This window comes from Peromyscus maniculatus, chromosome 22 (genome assembly GCF_049852395.1).
Source record: "Peromyscus maniculatus bairdii isolate BWxNUB_F1_BW_parent chromosome 22, HU_Pman_BW_mat_3.1, whole genome shotgun sequence".
NCBI lineage: Eukaryota > Metazoa > Chordata > Mammalia > Rodentia > Cricetidae > Peromyscus > Peromyscus maniculatus.
Window position 1 is genome coordinate 32,948,605 of NC_134873.1, and position 19,874 is coordinate 32,968,478.

A 19,874-nucleotide genomic window follows, 5' to 3' on the forward strand; every position below is an offset into this window, starting at 1 on the left:
TCATTTTCTTTTCGGATTCTGTTTTCTCCATGTTTTGCCTATGTTCTTTTCAGCCCTTTTTCTTTTCTTCTTCTTTTTTTGGTCTGTTTCCTTAGAGGTTGCATTATACTCATCCTATTTTACCACAAGACATCGTTAACACAGTAGCAGGAGAGGAAACTTCTGCACAGCCTTTTAGGTGAACCTGATTGCGGGTAACCCAGGGCAGTGGGCAGAAATTTCTGTGAGTGAATGAGGCAGATCTAAACTAGGTTGGTAAAACTGGCAGAGTCTGCTCAAGTCCTACATGATAATGCCCTGCCACCCCACACCCTCCCCACAGTTCCTCATGGGCGGCCCTTCCATTTTTACACCTGTCTGGCCTTCCTAAGCTTCTCTGCTTATGATTCCAGCGATCTTTCAAGTTGTGATACCATGCTTGATTCAAAATTCCTGAGGTGGGTACCCACAGCCCACCACGACAAACCATCTCCTTTTAAAGGGCAAGGCAATGTGTTCTGCACGTTTTAAGAACCCTCTTGTGCTCTTTAAGCCCTTGGTGTAGTAGAGATGCCCATCTCATACATCAATAGAATCCGAGAGGCAGACGAAACTGTTAATCCTGTATTTCACATTAGAATCTTGAAAACGGTATTCAAGTGTAACTTAGTTGCAGTGCAGCCCCAATTCAGGTTTCTAACTGTGATACTGTTCCACATCAGGACCACCACGTGCCCAGCTTGCCTTAGCCAGGTCAGAACTTCCACCTTCCTTTCAGTGACCACCACTCAGCCATCTGTCACTCCCCATCTCATACCATTGTGACTGCTGTATTAGGATCCATATTGAATATTTTTTATAGGAATGTGTGATTATGCATTATTTGTTGATACAGACAAATCATTCTTAATAGCAATTTCCCAGTCTTACTAACTGAATGCATTTAAACTTGAGAGTTTTGAGTTCCATACAACGTGTTTTGATCACATCCACACCCCTACCCATTCTTATATCTACTTCCCCTTCCCTATCAACTCTATATTTTGCCCCCCCCCTTTTTTTTTCTTCTTTTAAACCTTAAAGACCAGTCTGTGCTACCCAAAATAATCTTGGCTATGTGGTCTACTGGAATGTGGTTGGCTCACCAGGAACTAAACTCGCAGAGAAAACTGGCCCTTTGTTTCCCAGCAGCTAACAACTGCCGGTTGCTCCCATGCTCGGTGTGGGATTGTGCGCCCAACCCCCTGCTCTATGCCGGGATTTGGTCTGGCTTGGGCTTACATGGGTTTTAGATAGACTATCATCAAAACCACTGTGAGCTCAGAAGGTGTTCATCTGTAGTCATCATCAGCTCGGTCTCTTCCACTCTTCCTCAGTGATCCCTGAACCCTGGGAGTCAGGTGCAGAGTGTGTGTGTGTGTGTGTGTGTGTGTGTGTGTGTGTGTCCCCTTAGGGCTGAGCATTCTGCAGTCTCTTATCCTCTGTGTAGTGGCCAACTGTGGGTCTCTGTGCTAATCACCATCTACTGCAAATGAAAGCTTCTCAGATAAGGGTTGAGAGAGACACTGATTTACGGATATGATGAAAAGTCATTAGGAATTGGTTTAATACTACGTCCATCTATCAGCATCATAGTAGTAGGTTCTCCCCTAGACCTCTGACCTGTCTAACCACAGGTTATTGGCCCGGGTTATTGGTACCAGGAGTAGGGTTCATCTTGTGGGACTGGCCTTAAATCCCATCAGAAAGTGGTTGGATGCTCCCATGATGCCACGCCACCATTGCACCAGTGAGTATGTCTGAGACCAGTCATTGCTGGAGCTTGCAAATGAAAACTAGCCAGTACAGATGAAGCTTCCACGTCTTTACCAGCTTGATTTCATCTTCTTCTCTGACTTAAATATGTGGTGTCATCAGCAATAGGGGCTTTACCAACATGAACAATAGTTTGGTGTTACCTCAATTCACCTAAAGGCACGCCCCGTTATCTTGGGGTTCCACCTCCTCAAGGCAGCAGGGGCGCTCTGGCCCGCCTTGTGTATTTGATCAATAATGTGGTGGAGAGAGGCGAGATCAACAGTGCATGGTGGACTGTCCAGACTGCAGTGTGATGAAGGGTACTTCGGTACACACTGGCTTCTCAAGTCGTGGGCTCCTGCTGAGCCAGCTTCAAGGCAGGCTGGGAAGTTGTGTGTGGTTCTCTGCCCTGGAAGAAGGTCACAGGGAGGTGAGCACAGAGATATGCCCTGTATTATCCCTAGCTGATTAAAGATGGCGTCATCTGGTATTAAAGTAACAGAAGTTGATTCTTTATGTTGAGATCTTTTAAATTTTCCTTTGGTAGAGTTTTTATCCTGAAATCCTGACCTCTGACAGAAAGAAGTTTTAGGCAGTTTTTAATCAGCCAGTTCTTTCCCAGCTTTTGAGAGGTGGGAGCAGGGCAGAGGGATTCAAGGAAGGCTGAGCATGGAACAAAGGAAGCGTCACAACCCCTCCAGACCCTCGCCATTACCAGACACACCCACCCTTAGGGGCCAGGGGTCAGGCTGGCAGCACTTCTGTTTTTTTAAACAAACCCTCTGCCATCTGACTTCGCCGACCACTTTCCAGGTGTTTTGTGTTTGGATTTCTTCAAATCTGAGATGCCCTTTCCCCCACATTCTGGCTCACGTGACATTACAAACTATCCTACAGTGAATGGTGTCAATGGCAGCAATTTCTCCTTCCTGACACACATTCTGCAGTCTGTGGGACCTTCCCCAGATTCAGCGGGCCGCTGTCTTCATATGTGGTGCAGCCATGTTGAGTTGCATTTTTGGTGGTTTGGACCAGTTGTGGGTTACATTCACCTGACCCCCAATCCACTGCTTTATGTCACTCCTCGTCCTATATTCATTTGGGTATTGGAAGTGGTCCAGACATTTGTTATAGGAATAGCTCACCTGTGTGCCTGACAATGTTCTAAGACCTTTTCACACATTAACTAATTTAATTGTCATTGACAGCCTCACATGAATATCTCCATTACTCTCAATTCACAAAGGAGAAACGGACAGAAACAGTGGGTCACACACGTTCTAAATGGTAGAGCCAGAGGCTGGGTGCAGGCCCCGAGGTCCCAATAGTGCCCCTTGCTCCCACGCATGTTCTTATTGTTCCTTCCCGGGGGCAGACCATTTCCTTCTCACATCTAATTTGTGTGGCATCACCATGGACTCTGCCTACTTGCTTTGAAACAGAGTTTGAGACTCTCAAGGACCCACTTTAGAAAGGAAAGGCTCAAAACCCTATTGCCATGTGAATTATATTTGTTGATGACAAGACTCTCAATATCTTTCAGATCAAACATCTTTGTGACTAATTATTTTGGAACCTTTCATTTTTGTTTACACAAAATCGGCTCCTTGTTGATGTCTCTTGTCCTGATGTTCTTCACGAAGCGGACTACCACACTGCAGCTTGTGTGTAGTATATTCATCTTATAGTATATTCATCTTATAGTATGTTCATCTTATAGTCATCTGACCTTCACTCCCAGTTACCCTGCTTGCCAGTGCGTCCTGTATGTCCACGTGTTAGCTCACAATCCTAAATGCCACTCTACTCTGTGATGGAATATTATAATGATTAATAATTATTAATAGATAAGCAGAATGCATCTATTCTGAGGTGCAGCTTTTGAGTTTTTAATAACAATGATGGCTGTCTTCCTAAGAAAGTAACAAGGAAACACAACCGAGGCCCCTCTCCCAGTCACTGTGGACAGACGGTGGGTTGAGACAGTCAAGGGCCACTTCAGCTTTGTGTGAACGTCTGCCTATTGACCCCAGTCCTTGCCACAAAGCCAGACACAGCTATCTGCAGTTGACACAGATTAGCGTGCATTCCTTACTGACTGTGTAGATCAACACCGTGGCTTCTGGGCGCAGCTTTCTCCACCCACATTCTGCTTCCCTCTGGCTTGTTTAAATGCCCCTCATTTTGGTTGGCCGGCATGGAAAGAGGAGAGGACCCACTGGGAAGAGAAGTATCAGTGGGAGTGGAGGAGACAAGAAAGGGTAACAGGGTGGGATGAATATAGTCAAAATACCTTGCATACACCCAAATGACAGTGTCATCATGAAATCCATTATTATGTGTAATCGATACATGCAATAAAAGACTATTTAAGACCAACTTGCCGAGTCAAACAAATAATCAGAAACAAACAAACAAACAAACACATCAATATTGTGACTTCCTGCTTTGGGAATGAAAGGACCAGGAGTCAGGGAAGCAGAACTCTGTAACAGTGAAGAGCGGCAACCAGCAGCCCCCACGGCACCCAGCTGACTTCCCAGCTCAATGGGACTCTCCTCAGAGGCCGATGAGCTTCTGGGTCCCAGCAAGGGGTGGGTGTGAGCTGGGTGGGTCCAGTCCTTCCGCCGAGCAGTGTCAATGCCCAATGCCAGGCCTCCCCATCTCTCTCTCCCTTTCTCTTCTCTGACCCTCAGTAGCCAGGGCTCGGGACCTGAGGCCACCCTGGCCTTGGACTCAGTCTACCTACAGGTCTTTACGTAGCTCATCATGTTGAGACCAGCCTGGGCTAACGGAGTAAGACCTTGCCTGAAAACCAAACAAACAAAACAAAACAAAAACTTAAACAAGTTGACATAAACCTCAGTAACAGTGTGATGTGTACTAGGATAAGAACAGATCAGAGGCTCAAGAGATCAAGGGTACAAATCTTGGAACAGAACCACAGCTATAGTCAACTCACTGTAAAATCTTTTGCCTATTTCTGGTGCTGTGTGTGTGTGTGTGTGTGTGTGTGTGTGTGTGTGTGTGTCTGTCTGTCTGTCTCTCTCTCTGTCTCTCTGTCTCTGTCTCTCTGTGTGTGTGTGTGTGTGTGTGTGTGTGGTGTGTGTGTGTGTGTGTGTGTGTGTGTGTGTGTGTGAGAGAGAGAGAGAGAGAGAGAGAGAGAGAGAGAGAACTGGGGATTCATCCACAAGTTCACACCATCTGGCAAATCTAGAATTACTTCCATTCAGGATAAGAACTGAAGTTCCAAGAGATAAGAAACACTCTAAAAGGCTGATACACTGACTAGAACTCCCTTGGTGAGGGTAGGGTGGGGCGGGGGTGGGATGGGGGAGTGGGGTGGGTGTGGGGTTGAGGTGAAGGGGTAGAGTGGGGTGGAGGGGGGCCTGGAATGTTGCAGGTCCAGAGGCAAATTATCTCTGGCTATCTTTAGCCACTCATGGCTGCCTCGGTGTGAGCCCTAACATCCTTATGACCATTAAGTAAGTGCTTTTGGAATGCACAAACAGACCCTCAGCTCCCCTTAACCAGCACAGTCACCTGATAGCGTCTGAGCAGAGATTTCCCTGCCTCACTGTGACCTGCCTCCCTGACTCCACCAGGGTATTTAAAGTGCCTTGATTGATGACTTTCTGGGTTCTGTGGCTATAAAAATGTCATGAAGCTGTTACCACACTAGGACGTGGTATTTGAAGCGACCCGAACCTGTGTTCCTGGGCCGTGAACACTGATATTTGGCTTCAGGATAAACCATGCCTCTTGCTCTTAGGGGTGACTGACAGCTGTGTGTTTGTGCCGGGCAGGAAGATCTTCACTCTAGTTCCCTGTCACCAGGACAATGAGCCCTTTTCAGGCTCCTCCAGCTGAAGGCTCAGCTTAGCAGGGTTTTCCCCCATGCGACTTTTGACACTTTCCGTAAAGCGTGTCCACCACCGACCTATTAAAAGAAAAACCTCGGCCATTCTTGCCTAAATCAATTGCAAAGGAACAGCGCCACCCATGGCCCCTCGGAGTATAACACATTTAATTTGGCAAATGTGAGTACAAGTCATTATTATGTGTCCCCAAAGGATGGTAGGCTGAGCTTATACATCTCCCTCCATCTTGACCTGGCTACTGACCCCCAAGGAAAAGGGGGCACAGGGAAGATATGGGTCTTTCGGGAAACTATTGAAGGATATACTCCAGCAAAATAAGACAGTAAACCAAGAAAAAGCTAGATATTTCGTCTAGGAATCCGGATCTCCCAGATGAGAGAATTGAGTAGAGGGGGACTGTTAGAAATCCCCCCTTCTACATTCTGCACCTGGGCTGAGGCGGGAAGACTCACGGGGAACTGCTGTGCTTGAGTTTATGGAAGGCAGAAAAAGAAGGGACAAGTAGATGGTAAAAGTCACAGTGAAGTGTAAAATAACGAAAATAGGTCACTATTCTAAGAGGAGGAGGAGGGGGAAGGGCATCAGATACACTGGGAAATTTGGAGATAAATTTACAAGAAAGACAGAAAATATGAAAGTCAGCTTTAGAAAAACTAAAAGTCCCTGCAAGAAGAGACGCATACTTGCTTTTCTTCTTGGTCTGGTACACTTGAAATGGTGTAAATATGGTTGGTGTAGTTATAACTGTGCTTGGGCAGATGAACAAGAGGGAAGGGGTGTGTGTGTGTGTGTGTGTGTGTGTGTGTGTGTGTGTGTGTGTGTGTGATGTTGGGGAGCTCTTGGTCTTCTGCTGTGGTAGGAAGTACATACAGGTGTGCTGGATAGTTTTATGTCAACTTGACACAGCTGGAGTCATCAGAGAGGAGGGAGCCTCAGATGAGAAAATGCCTCCATAAAATCAAGCTGTAGGCAGGCCTGTAGAACATTTTCTTAATTAGTGATTGATGGGAGAGGGCCCAGCCCACTGTGGGTGGGGCCATCCCTGGGCTGGTGGTCCTGGGTTCTATAAGAAAGCAGGCAAGCAAGCCATAGTTCACAAGCCAGTAAGCAGCGCATCTCCATGGCCACTGCATCAGCTCCTGCCTCCAGGTTCCTGACCTGTGTGAGTTCCTGTCCTGACTTCCTTCAGTGATGCACTATGACATGTAAGTGTAAGCCGAATAAATCCTTTCCTCTACAGCTTGCTTTAGGTCATGGTGTTTCATCACAGCAGTAGTGACCCTAAGACAGCCGGGTTTCTAAGACCGAACTGTGCTATGGGATGTTCTGTATGGCAAATGTGTTGCTCTGATTGGTCAATAAATAAAGCACTGATTGGCCAGTGGCTAGGCAAAAAGTATAGGCGGGACAAGGAGGAGAAGAATTCTGGGAAGTGGAAGGCTGAGTCAGAGACACTGCCAGCCGCCACCTTGACAAGCCGCATGTGAAGATGCTGGTAAGCCACGAGCCATGTGGCAAGGTATAGATTTATGGAAATGGATGAATTTAAGATATAAGAACATTTAGCAAGAAGCCTGCCATGGCCATACAGTTTGTAAGCAATATAAGTCTCTGTGTTTACTTGGTTGGGTCTGAGCGGCTGTGGGACTGGCGGGTGACAGAGATTTGTCCTGACTGTGGGCAAGGCAGGAAAACTCTAGCTACAGAACTGATCATCAGAGGACAGAGGATAGTGTGCATACTGCTTGTCTAGCTGCCGGTAAACCAGGGAGGCCACTAGAGGTGGCTGTTTCTAGGGCGGAACTGACAGGCGTGGCCGTGTGGACACGTGTAGACACTGGTGTGTTTCATTGTAACCCTCCTCGTTTGAATTTCTGGAGTATTGCCTTGCTTAACAATGAAAGGGAAGACAGGAAGTGGCGCATCGAACCCTACCCAGGTCTCCTTCCTTCGGTTGTCCCCAGCTTTCTCGCGCTGCTTGAAGAGAGAACGCCGCTCCTGTCTTTGTGAGATCTCCGGTCAGCGGATGCTGCGAGGAGTGAGGGCCCCACCCCCGTGCTATGATCTCGCTTATTTCAGACCAAGTGTTGTTTTCAATCATTTGGCCGTCAGCCACATCCATGCGTATCTTAGCCACGGGACTGACATGCTGACTTGAATTTTGATTTGGAAAAAAAAACTAATAGAGTTAGTTTTTTAATGACACTGAATCTGGATTTTTGAACTCAGTTCACAGTGAAGGCCTTTTATCAGTTTGGACGTTTGTGGGGATATTTGCATACTACTAAAGGCTAGTGCTGCGACTCTAGTGACAAAAGTGTATTTAAATCACGCGTCTAAGAAGGGCTCTGTCAATAAATACTATGTTGGGGAAAAGGTTATCGAGGGGTCTATCGGTGTCTTTTTCAGCGCCGTCTGAGAATGAGCAGCATTTGAATGGTAAAAGTAAAACCAGCTGCTGTTGATGAAGAGACACTTCGCTATGACTTCCAGAGAGGAAGAGATGGGACTCAACAGCTGGGAAAATGTTTAAACTGAGCAGTGGCAAATTCTCCTTTTTAAATGTATTGATTTATTCTTTTTTTTTCTTTTTTTTCTTTTCTTTTTTTTCAAGACAGGGTTTCTCTGTGTAGCTTTGCGCCTTTCCTGGATCTCGCTCTGTAGACCAGGCTGACCTCGAACTCACAAAGATCTGCCTGCCTCTGCCTCCTGAGTTCTGGGGTTAAAGGTGTGCACCACCACCGCCCGGCCTGTATTGATTTATTCTTTACGTGTGTCCGTCTGTGCATGTGTGTATGCACATTGTACATACCCGTACGTATACTCACAAATCAGAAGAGGGTTTTATAGAGAAGTCCCCTCCTCTATATTTTTTAGAGGCAAGTTCTCTCTCCCTGAATCTAGAGTTCCTCATATTGGCTCGGCCAGGAGCCGGCAAGTCCCAGCAATCCCCCTGTCCCTGTACCCTTCTTGGAGCTGGTGCTGTAGCCATGTTAGGAACTCGGAGAGTGTGAATGAACGAACACACCGGCCTAGGGCTGGGAACTGGGTGCCTCTCACCTTGAGCAGACGTAATCCTAAGTGCAGCGAGGCTAACAAGGATGGACGCCGGACACTGGTGCCTGCCCTGCAGCTATCTGACTCCAGGTTCACCAAGCATGTTGAGGGCCAGCCTCCGGATGGCTTCTTCCTCCTCCCAGGCAGAGACTTGACCCCAGGTTCCCAAAGGTGGTGAAGCCCACCATGCTGAGAGGAGATGTCAAGAAGCAGATTGTTGCACACACACACACACACACACACACACACACACACACACACACACACACACACAAACTCAGTGACTCAAAACAACACACATTCCATATCAAGCACCACATCAGGGGGCCGAGAGTGCGGGAACGGCTTCATCGGGTGGTCCGGATTGAACAGCTTAGGAGACAAAGGTCATCCTAAGGTTGGCCTAGGTGGGCAAATAGGTGGCCATACTCACTCCTGTAGGCAGGCCTCTGCTCCTCCTCAGCACTTAGCCCAAAGGCCCAGTTTCCTTGACATCTGAGCCTCTCCACAGGGGATGCTAATACGACAGCAGCTGGCATCCAGAGCAAAGCAGACCCAGAGCCAGCGCCCCACACCACAGTTAGCTGTACGTTTACACAGCCTGTTCTCTGGAGTGTCCCATCATCGCTGTTTGCCACACAAACCGCCAGCTCTACTACAAGAGGGGACTTGGCAGGGGGTGGAACGTCAACTTCAGGAGGCTGGGCCACGCTGGGGTGATGGGCTGAGCTGCTGCGATTGGCTTTGCCTCCTTGTCTGGATTATGATAGGTCTAGGGTGTTGTCAAGACAAGCACCTCGGATGTGTCTGTGAGGGAATTTTCAGAGTGTTATCTGGGAGATTAAGATATCAGCCTGACATCTTTAGCCCCAGCATTTGGGAGGCAGAGGCAGGCAGATCTCTCTGAGTTCAAGGCCAGTCTGGTCTACAGAGTGAGTTCCAGGACAGCCAGAGCTACAAAGAGAAAAACCCCAAGTCTCAAAAAGCAAAAACAAAAGAAAAGCCCACCCTGAAAGTGGGCAGCACCATTCCTTGGAGTGGTGGACTGGATAAAAGAGGAAAGAGGACAAAGCTGGATGGTCACCAGCGTGACTCGCTCTCCACTTCCTGTTCTTTGGGGATGTGAGCAGGCAGCCTCACATGCCTGCTGCCATAGCCTCGAGCCTCTCTCTCCGCATGCCTTCCCCACCATGATGGATGGCTGTACCTTCAAACTGTGAACCCAAAGAATCCTTCTTCTCGTCAATTTCTTCACAGCAATTAGAAAAGTAACTAATACAGACCCCTGTGGACATCACCACATGGGGAGGGGGCAAAGTCCACCATGAGTGGATACCCTGGCCCACCGGCTCACAGCAGGAGCCGCCCCTTCTGAAAAGGCTAACTTCCCACGGCAGACGCCACGCTAGATGCTCTGCAGAAACATTTGGTGGAAATGGCAGGGATAATTCTGGCCCTGCAACTCCCCCAGGCTTATTTTGCTCTACCACTAAAGCTCTCGATTTGGGAGTGATGCTGGCATTTCCTCCAGCTGCCAAAATGTCTTGGTGTCGATGATTTCCACATGTCTTTCTTAGTTAGAGTCAAACTGTCCCAAAGTTGTTTGCCAGGCTGTGCTTAGCCTGGTTTTGAACCCAAGGAAAGAGTTGGTTATGTAAGTACAAGCTATGGAACACCATAACTCATTAGATCACTGACTTTGTCTTAAATATTACCCCCCACGCTGATCAAACACCTCGGAGTTTTAGCTGAACTTTGCTCTGAAGTGGAAGATATTAGTATTTCTATTTCCACAGTGCCATGGACAATTTTGGCATATCTGTGAGACAGAATATGTGTTATATTTAATAATATGGTTTATAGAATATATGTGTGTGCATCTGATTAACCTTGCCATTGTAGAATTAGATACATAAAAAGTAGACTCTACATATATTATGGTTTTTCTTTTACATGATTTCTTCACTTTTATTTAATGTGTATGAGTGTTTTGCATGCATGCATGCATGTGTATATACAGTGCCCACAGAGCCAGAAGAGGGTGTTGTATAATACTATTTTAAGATGTGTTACATTTGTTTATGCTGTGGAACATTTGTTTAATGATGCAAAGATGTGTTGCATTCTTTCATGTTGCATTTGTTTAACCTTGTGAAGCTGTGTTACTGTGCCTGTCTAAAACACCTGATTGGTCTAATAAAGAGTTGAACAGTCAATAGTGAGGCAGGAGAAAGGATAGGCGGGGCTGGCAGGCAGAGAGAATAAATAATAGGAGAAATCCAGGTGGAAAAGATCAAGGATTGATAAAAAGGAGGAGAGGAGGATGCAAGGGGCCAGCCACCCAGCTACACAGCCAGCCACGGGGTAAGAAGTAAAGAAAGGTATACAGAATAGAGAAAGTTAAAAGCCCAGAGGCAAAAGGTAGATGGGATAATTTAAGAAAAGCTGGCTAGAAACAAGCCAAGCATTTATAAGAAATAATAAGGCGCTGTGTGATTTATTTGGGAGCTGAGTGGCGGGGCCCCCAAAAGAGCAAAGAGTTAAAACAACCAACAACAAGAGGGGGGTTGATCCCCTGGAACTGGATCTACAGATGGTTGTGAGGTACCGTGCAGGTGCCGGGAACTGAACCCCTGCCCTCAGGAAAAGCAGCCAGCGCTCTTAGCTGCTCAGCCATCTCCGCAGCCGCGTACACCTAGTTTTCAGTTTAGAAAGTCTTACTGTTAGCTTTTCGGGACTTGAAAGGACCATTTTAAAAACAGATGAAGAATCAAGTTCCCAGGACATCAGCCAAGGAGAACATCCAAGAGCTGTTCTTCGGCACCTACAGGCAAGGATGAAGAGCAGCGGTGGGAGAACCGGCTGTTTCTGGAATCGTCTACTGTTGACATTGTTCTTCAGTCCCACTCTTTTTTAAAATTATTACTTTATTTTTTTTTGTAAAAAAAAATATGTGTGTGTGCGCGCGCCCATGCGCGTGTATTTGTGTGTGTGTGTGTGTGTTTGTTTTAATTGCATGTATGTTTATGTACCTTGTGCATGTACGACGGATACCTAAGGAGGCTGGGGCTTTGGATTGCGTAGAACTGGAATTACAGGTGGTTGTGAGCTGCCACATGGGTGCTGGGAATCAACCCTGAGCCCTCCGGAAGAGGAGCCAGTAAATGCTCTAACCACTGAGCAATCTCTCTCGACCCCCTCAGTCTAGTAATTTTTTCTTTCCTTTTCTTTTTTCCTTTTTTTTTTTTTTTTTCCCCCAAACAGGGTTTCTCTGTGTAGCCCTAGCTATCCTAGAACTCGCTCTGTAGACCAGGCTGGACTCGAACTCAGAGATCTGCCTACCTCTGCCTCTCCAGTGCTGGGATTAAAGGCGGGCGCCACAGGGCTTCAGTCTCATTCTTTTTTTTTTTTTTTTTTTTTTTTTTTTTTGGTTTTTTCGAGACAGGGTTTCTCTGTGTAGCTTTGCGCCTTTCCTGGAACTCACTTGGTAGCCCAGGCTGGCCTCGAACTCACAAAGATCCGCCTGCCTCTGCCTCCCGAGTGCTGGGATTAAAGGCGTGCGCCACCACCGCCCGGCTTTCAGTCTCATTCTTGAGGGTCTGTTGCCCTTCTTGTCCCAGTGACTGGCTGAAATAGACCGATAGGAAGGAAGGAAGTTCTGGGAACTTTGTACAAGCCGGTGGAGGTTCCGTTTCTGCTATTTGATGGAGGGGTGGGTGGGTGGGGGTGGGTAAGGGGCTCGAGTTTTACAGCTGATGTTGATATGCGATCCGCAAATAGCACGTATTAAAGATTTTTATACACTTAACGTTTTCTCCGTGAGGCCTTTATATTCTTAGTTATAGGCAAGAGCCCAAGTTTTCTGAGAGCCTATAGCCAAACCATCAGTGAAATGGAAGAGGGAAAAAAAAATAAAAAAAAAAAACCCCAACAACCCACATTCTCCCTGGAAGCCATATGTAAGAGCAGCGCAGTGGCAGTCGCGCGGCAGAGAGCCGCTTCTAATTTCTCCGTCGCTGTCGTTGTACGATGGGTGTGAATTCTAGCTGACATTTCCCAACCGAGAGAAGAGCACCGGGGGAGGGGCGCCCCGACACCAGAAGAACGCGGACAGCCACGGCCACCCCGCCGAGGGTGTTCAAAGGGCCTGCTGACCCCACGGGCACTCTGGGAACACAGAGGACCTCCAAGGTGGGGAAGCCAAAGAGGGCGCAGCCTGCTTGCCCCGCCGCCGCCGCCGGGTGTGAGGAGGGGCCGTGTCCTGGCTGGGTCTCCATCTCCCCAGAAGGAAGTCTTTGCGGCCTCATCCTGTGGTCTGCCCTGAGAGGATCGGTTTCCCAAATAGGCTGGGAGCACCCTTTGTGATGCACAGGGAACTTTCCCCTTCCGTTTCTCTGGTGATGGGTCTTTGGGAGGGGATTTTCCCCTCTCTGCCCCCTGGAGTGATCCTCAGCTGTTTGTAGTTCCCAAAACTGGCTACAAAAATCTTTGTGGCTGTACACGAAGTTCCAATGCTCCATCCCAGTACCAGGAGGGAGGGGCGCTGTCCATGCCCCCAATCCCTGGAAGGGAAGGGGCTTCATGATTCTCTCCAGTGAGAGACAACAGCAGTGATGCCCCATGACTTTCAAGACCGGCTCATGGAAAAAGCAATTCCCCCGGATGTTTCTCAAGACCTCCGCGCTCTGTCTGTAGCTGCCACTTTGTGAGGAAGCCCAGGCAGGAAAAAAACAACAGTAGTATAGGAGTTGCAGTGACAGCCAGCATCAGCCATTAAAGGTGGTGCACAACTTCAGTCCCAGCCCCCAGGAGGCAGAGGCAGGCAGCTCCCTAGGAGTTCGAAGCCAGCCTGGTCTACAGAGTGAGTACCAGGCCATCCACAGCTGCGTAACGAGTCCCTGTCTCAAAATTAAAATAAGTGTGTATGAGAACAGCTTTGAGAAGCCCCAGCTGCTAGCTAACTCACCGTTGACCACAGCTATATGATGTACCTTACGCAAGCACATCTGGTTGGGGCTGGAGAAGTGGTCCAGTGATTGAGAGCGCTTGCTGCATATGATGAGGACCCGAGTTCAGATCCAGCACCGTGTGAAAACCTGAATGCACCCGTAACCCCAGAACCGTGGAGACGGAGACAAAAGGATTGCTGGGACTTGCTGGCTGCCAGCCTCACTCCAGGTTTAGTGAGAGACCCTGGGAGGAAGGGGACAGAACAGGACATATGATGTCCTCCTGTACACACAGGCGTTCATACTGTTGGAACCTCCAGCTCACCCCTGCATGATCCAGAGAGCCCCATCTCTCTCTCTCTCTCTCTCTCTCTCTCTCTCTCTCTCTCTCTCTCTCTCTCTCTCTCTCTCTCTCTCTCTCTCTCAACCCCGCCCACTCCTAGAGTCTCCCAACAAAGAAAAAGCTGCCAAAAAAACCCAGTTCCATATTCTTAGCAACTGTTGTGACTTTCTCCCCTGGGGTCTCCAGCAGCCCAAATCCCCGCCTAACTGCTTAGCTTTTGACCATCCTTGGGCACAAATCCAAGCTTGTGGCGGGCACGTCACCACCTCTTGCCTACAACCTATAAAGTCTCCCTGCTTTAGTTCGAGGATGGGGCTTCTCCAGCCTCGATCTCTGGGACTGGTGAACCTGCCCAGGAGTTGCTTTGCAAAAATAAACCTGTTGTTACTCTTTTTCAATTCGACTTGATCTGGTGGACAAACTTACTACCCAGGGGTGGGGAGAAAACCTCTTACATACACCACACATGCTCATCCTCATCTTCATCACTGGTAAAATACAATTAAAATAACACCTAATGGAGATTAGTTCCCTCCCACCCAAACCCCATAGAATGACAAGACAGAATACTGGCAACACAGTGTGTCATGGCTGTCTTACAGCATCCCATCTGGGGTAGGTTCTAACATGAGAGCTGATGTCTCGAACACAGTCTGAAACAGAAAGAGATCAAGCGTTTAGAATTATAATCTCTAAACATTTTTGTTCATGCAAACCCCTTAACGGCGTGTGAAAATACGTATATTCTCACACGTTTCTTTCTTGCCATCTAAAATTTTTGTATCGGTTTAAATGTCTGCAAAATAGATTCGGAGGCAAAACATTACATTATTCTGTAAATGCACTCAAGGGGCTAGCTGGCAGGGCCCTTTGATAGCCGTGATCACCAGCATCAAAACATGGGCATGGGCCTTCTTTAGGAGTCAAAAAACGTCATTTTCAATGGCGCCCCCCCCCCCCCCAGCTTTTGTCTCTTACCATTTTTTCCTGTTGGAACTCATTCTGACATAGCACATGAGTGACAGGTCATTGCCACTGCCAACTGGATGGATTTAGCATCACCTAGGAGGCGCACCTCTGGGCGTGTTTGTGAGGACATGTCCTGGAAGGTTTAACTGAGGAGAAAAGACCTGGATGTGGGTGATGCTGTCCCATGGGCTATGATAAATAAAAACAAAGTGGTGAAAGCGTGCATTGCCCCAGTGTCCCCTTCTCTCTGCTTTCTGACATGTTGACAGGGTACAGTCACCAGCGAGGCAGACCCGGGCTACCTTTGCAGGTGGTGCTGGTGACAGGAACTTCATGGTGAGTGACGAACCTGGGTGCTGAGCCCCCTTTGTGTCCCAGGAGACCTTCCTGTTGCTGGCTGCTTCTCCCTGTGATGTCAGGGGGTCCCTTCGTACAAGCCCAGTGTCCCATTTTCACAGTAGCAGCAGGACCTCTGGTCACATGACCCAGAGGCTGCAGAGGAATTTCTCAATGGTCTTATTAATAAAAAACACAGAGCCAGATACAGGGGTGCAAACCTGAGAGAGATCAGGGAAATAGGGAAAGTCACAGCTAACCTCACCTCACCAACTCTGCAGCTTCCAAAGGCGAGCTACTTCCTGTCTACCCACACCTATATGCCTTGCTGTTCTGCCATCTGATTTGCTCTCTCTGTCCAGCTACATCACTTCCTCTTCTGCCCAGTCCTGTCACTTCCTGTCTGTCTGTACAGACCTACAGTCCTCCGTGGTTAACTAGTGTTGGAATTTAAGGTATGTGCCACCACGCCTGGCTCTGTTTCCAGTGTGGCCTTGAACTCACAAAGATCCAGACAGATCCCTGCCTGCCAAGTGATAGGAATAAAGGTGTGCGCTACCATTGCCTGGCTATTTCCTCTGATCTCTAGGCAAGTTTTATTTTATTGGGAGACACAGTATATTGGGGGACACAATACATCACCAAAGAGGCCAGTGCCCTTCCTTTAAACGGAATCCTGAAGATCACATTCTATAGAACATTCTAGACTAGGCTTTTATTTCCCCTCAAGGCTTCATTCTCTAGCCCAGGATACCCTTGAATTCATTTTGTAGCTCAGGTTGGCTTTTCTCTCTCTCTCTCTCTCTCTCTCTCTCTCTCTCTCTCTCTCTCTCTCTCTCTCTGTACATGTCTGCATGTGCATGTGTAGAAGTCCTATGTTGATGTCTGGAGTATTCCTGGGCCACTTTTCATTCTAGTCATTGAGTCAGGGTCTTGAACCTGTAGCTTGCCAATGTGGCTAGTCTAACTAGCCAGCTTGCTCCCGGCACACCCAGTCTCTGAGGCTGGGCTGTTGGAATTATGGCTACCGTGTCCACTAGGCATCCACACGCCTTCTGGGGATCTGAACCCTGGCCCACGATTGCTGCGTACATGGCAAGTCCTTTAACTGCTGAGCCGGTTTCCCAGCCCGCAGGCTGACATTGAACTTTTAGCGATCCTCCTGCCTCTGCCTACTGAGTGCTGGGATTATAGGCGTGTACTTCCATGCTGGTCCCCAGCTGTTACAAGTTTTCAGTGATATTTATCTTGGTGAGGATGTGCTACGATGGAACCACCTCATCCACACCACACAGATTGCTTAGTAGGTGTGGAAGTCCTTTGCACACACATGCAAGGGTGGGGTGGGGTGGTTCCAGGATGCAGGATCTGGAGGACCAAGCCTGGGGGTGTGTCCTATTTTTTTTCCACAGGCCATTGGGATCCAGCAGTATTTTGGCTTGATTGTCTCCCAAGATGGTGAGCTGGGGTTCCTCTGGTCTCACAGGGCCCCCTTGGATACGGTGTTATCCTGGAGTCCCCAGGAGAGAATTCCTACCCATTCTATGTAGCGTGCAGAGGCCTTGCATTCAGGTGGCCTTGACCTCCACCTACACAGCACCTTTTTGATCCACACTGTCTGGGAAAAGTCCTCCAAGCTGAGAGATGTTGTCTGGGCTACTGGGACAACTCAAGGTGCTATCTTACCTCAAATCTGAATTAAGTTTTGTTGGGGGCACTTTTTTTTTTTTGAGACAAAGTCTCATGCACCCCAGGCTGTCCCTGAACTTTTAGTGATACCTCTAATGCTGCCTTCAGAATGTGGGATTTCAGGCATGTGTCACTGTCATAGGCTTCCTATTGCTGTGAAGAGACACCATGACCACGGCACCTCTTAAAGAGGAAAACATTGAATTGGGGCTGGCTTACAATTCCAGAGGTTCAGTCCATCATTGTCACGGCTGGAAGCATGGCGGCACGCAGGCAGATATGGTGCTGGAAAAGGGGCTCAGAGTCCTACATCTGGATCCGCAGGCAGCAGAAGCAACTGAGTCCCACACTGGGCATAGCTGGAGCATAGGAGACCTCACAGCCCTCCTCCACAGTGACACACTTCCTCCGATATGGCCACACCCACTCCAACAAGGCCACACCTCCTAATAGCGCCACTCCCTATGGGTCAAGCCTTCAAACACATGAGTCTATGCGGTGGGGGCATACCTATTCAAACCACCACAGCCACCGTTCCCAGCTCAGGTCTGCACCCTATTCCCAGATACAAAGTCACCTTTGGTGTGTGAAGTTGACACTCATTCGGAGGTGGGGGGACACCTTTGGAACCACACGCTGCATCTTCCTGCTTTTGAATCAGGTTCTGCTCCATAGTCAAGTTCAGGGGTTACAAACAGGCTGCAGTTGTGGCTGGGTGCCCTTCATGCATAGAGCTTGCTGCCTCCTTCTCAACCTCTGTTTTGTGTCTGAGCACGTGTGTATGTAGAGGCTGGAGGAACACATCAGCTATCTTCTAACTCTTTCCTTATTTTTTGAGAAAGGATCTGTCATCATACCAGAGAATCCCGGGATTCACCAGTTTCCAGCTCAGGGTGCTGGGGTGAGAGGCATGTACACCTGGTTTTTCATGTGGCTGTTGAGGATTTGAACTCCGATCTTCTGGCTTTCACAGCGAGCACTCTTACCCACTGAGCAGTACCCCGATTCCAACCCCTATACTTTATGGTCAGATAACACTTTAAAGATCAAATTTAGCTACAATCCCTAAGCGACAGGCTAATAACATGACGTCGCAACAATAACTGGACCCAGGACTGACAACGGCCCCGAGTATCCAGCCCATGCTTTTTGTGTTTCTCTGGGGTTTGTCTGGACAGGCGGTCTCTAGAAGGTTAAAAACTGATGCTGGTGGGGGAAGAAGATGAAGCTGGAGATGTGGCTCAGTTGGTAGAGTTCTCGCCTAGCATGCGTGAGGCCCCGGGTTCAAACCCCAACAGCGCATAAACCAAAAGCACAGATGACAGGATATGAGGGCAGGGGACAGAGCCAGGTGTGTGTGTCTGTGTGTCTGTGTGTGTGTGTGTGTGTGTGTGTGTGTGAGAGAGAGAGAGAGAGAGAGAGAGAGAGAGAGAGAGAGAGAGAGAGAGAGAGAGAGAATGGCAAGTGCACGTGGTGCCCTTGGTGACCAGAAGAGGGCATCAGATCTCCTGGAGTTGCAGTTACATAGTGAGCTGTTCATTGTGGGTGCTGGGAACCCGCCTCAGTTCCTCTGGAGGAGCTGGAAGAGTTCTTAATCACTGAGCTGCCTCTCCAGTTCATACATACATACTTACATACATACATACATACTTATATACATACATGTATATATACATACATGTATATATATATATATTAGCAAATAGACTCATGCTTTTTCACAGCTCAATCAGAGGGTAAAAGGTGGAAGAGTTTATGAGGAAGTATTATTGCAAGAAATTTTGAAAATGGAAATGTGTGTTTTGGAAAGGGTAGAGGTTTTTGAGAAAGATGGATTCTTTTTGATTCCCGGGATAACAATAAAAATATATTGTAATTGAGGCATTCAACTTCAGCATTTGTTGCAATACAGTAATTACAGTTATGAAAATCCCGAGAGGAAACAATCCCATCAAATGTAGAAACAAATTAGCTTAATGCGCTGAGTTCTCGCAAACAAGATGTACCCCCAGGTTAATAACTGGTCCGTTTTGCAGACAGCCTGTCGGCGGAGCTGGTGAGTGAGACCTCGTCCTGCTCACCTCTTAGACATCAATCACCTCAACACTTGCTTACTAAGCTTCTTGGATGTGTCTTCACTTCACTTGGAGGGGAGTGGTCCCTCTTTTGGGGGTGATGTATATGCATGCATGCATGTATGTACGTGTGTTTGCATGTGTGTGGTCACACACGGGTGAAGACTTGAAGCTGTCAGGTGTTTTTGACCATTCCCGTTTTATTTACTTCGGCAGGGTCTTTCGGCCGAACTCAGAGCTCGCTCACGGACCAGTCTAACTAGCCAGTTGTTCTGGGCGTTCTCTGTCTCTGCCGCCTGAGGACTGGGGTGACAGATGACCGTGGCACTTGCAAATCTTTGACACAGGTTCTGGGGATCTGAACTCTGGTCCTCAGGTTTTCACGTCCTGCTTCATCCATTTACCACTCTTTTGATCCAGAGACCCAGAACAAAGCTAGATGTGGTCATACACACCTGTGATCCCGGAACTGGGGTTGCGGAGGCAGGAGGATTGCCAATGGGAGGTCACCTTTGGGCTGAAGGACCCTGTCTCAAATATCAAACTGCTGGGCACGGTAAACTCACGGCTGTAGTCCTAGAACATGAGAGGTGCAGGCAGAAAAATCAAGAGTTCAAGATCATCCTGGATGACAAGTTCCAGGACAGTAGAGGCTACATGAGACCCTGCTTTAAAAAAAAAACCCGGCCAACCAAACACACAGAGATGTGCACATGCATGTGCTCACACATGCACACCCCCACACACTGAGTAAGCCACAGCATCACTGTCAGGATAACTTGTCTGTTTGTGCTGCCCA

At 48.0% G+C, this 19,874-nt stretch overlaps 1 long non-coding RNA gene across 1 annotated transcript; it reads right to left on the reverse strand.

The window, feature by feature from the left end:
• Nucleotides 1-14,575: 14,575 nt before the first annotated feature.
• On the reverse strand, nt 14,576-19,874 carry LOC143270095 (uncharacterized). Its single transcript, XR_013047023.1, has 3 exons — nt 19,531-19,874; nt 14,985-15,121; nt 14,576-14,659 (listed from the first exon to the last, which is right to left on the reverse strand). It is a non-coding gene; the product is annotated as an uncharacterized LOC143270095 (long non-coding RNA).